Source organism: Lepidochelys kempii, chromosome 2 (genome assembly GCF_965140265.1).
Source record: "Lepidochelys kempii isolate rLepKem1 chromosome 2, rLepKem1.hap2, whole genome shotgun sequence".
Classification (NCBI taxonomy): Eukaryota; Metazoa; Chordata; order Testudines; family Cheloniidae; genus Lepidochelys; species Lepidochelys kempii.
This window is the reverse complement of record NC_133257.1, coordinates 104,912,528-104,913,976: the sequence shown is the minus strand read 5'-3', so window position 1 is coordinate 104,913,976 and position 1,449 is coordinate 104,912,528.

The window sequence follows — 1,449 nt, the reverse complement described above, 5'->3', positions numbered from 1 at the left end:
TTCCTGATACATTTATTATGTTCATGGAGGTATCCGATCTACTCAGAGAAAGAGATTATAAAGTGGAGACAAGTGGCCAGTCTGCAAAAGGAAATTTAAAAATGACAATTAGGGCTTCAGTAGAGAAAACCAATTCCACAACAATGTTTTCTCTGCAGTTTTTAAAATTTGGTTTGCATTTTAGGATGAGTCTTTTAGGACCCACTCTGCTTTCATCCCCCTACCTTGAGACTGAGAAGCACTCCTCACAGCAATCAAATAGAAAGCTGGGTCCATGCCTCTGGAGCCTACTATGCAGCTCCAAGCAATAAACAAAAGGGAGTGTGTGTAATGCATCATCATTGTGGCCCACTCCTTTCTAGAGGAGCAGTAATGCCCCAGCCAGTCCATCAGGGGGCGGAGGGGTGGGGAAGAATTTGTGTGGCAGCACGTTAAAATGGAAATCACCATTGGCCTGGGAGTCTGACAGGTTATCAGATAAGGCTTTGTTGAAAAACCTTTTATTTATTCTGACAAATCCAGAGGATGCATCTACTATGGTATAATCCAGTGGTGAGAGTGCAAACCTCTTTCACAATCAGTGTTCATCTACTGATATGGTTCAACTACTTTTCAATTAACATGGCTGTGACAGGGTGCTGGGTAAGGAGTGCTTAACTAGCCCCCTGCCCTGCCAACCCCAATTCAGGGGAGTAAATTGGAGCTGGGTGAATAGGCCTGTGCCTGCCTGGCAACTAGCAACAGCTGCCAGCCTAATTAGCCAGGGGCTATGAAAGGTCTGTGAGGGTGGGGAGAAAGAGAAAAAGAAAAAGTGAAAGAGAGAGAGAGGCAGGCAGGCCGGCCGGCCGGCCAGCCAGCCAGAAGGGTGGCTCTGGTCTGCTGCTTGTAAAGCCTGGCTGCAGGGCCTTCGTATTCCTACAACAAACTACGCAGCTGCGTAGGGCACCAGGAAATTTGGCACCACATTTCCTGGTGTCCTGCGCAGCTGCATGCAGGTCCAGCCCCCGCCCCTCCTCTTCCCCATGGCCCCAACCTCAGCCCCGCCTCTTTCCGCCCCCACTCCCCTGAGGATTACAGCAGGGCTGGGCCTGCACTCACCAGCAGCGGGAAGTGCAGGGACCTGGCCCCAGCCGTGTTGCCAGTGAGTGCCGGGTGGTGGTTCCCCCCCTGCCTCCCAAGCCAGCCCCACCGTGGAGGCCTGGGGCCAAACCCCGCCCTCGCATCAGAGGCCTGGTCACCCCCCGTGCAGGTGCTGTGTAGGACCTTAGAATAGCTAGGGATGGCCCTGCCTGGCTGAGAAACAAACCTGTTTATAGATAGTAAGGTGGTGGTGGGAAATAGCTACACATACAGTGCACTGGTGATTGCATCAACCTGAGGCATTCCTGACTGATTTGTGAGGGCAGCAGGGGCAGAAGCAAGAGGGGCCCAGCTGTGCCTCGCTACACT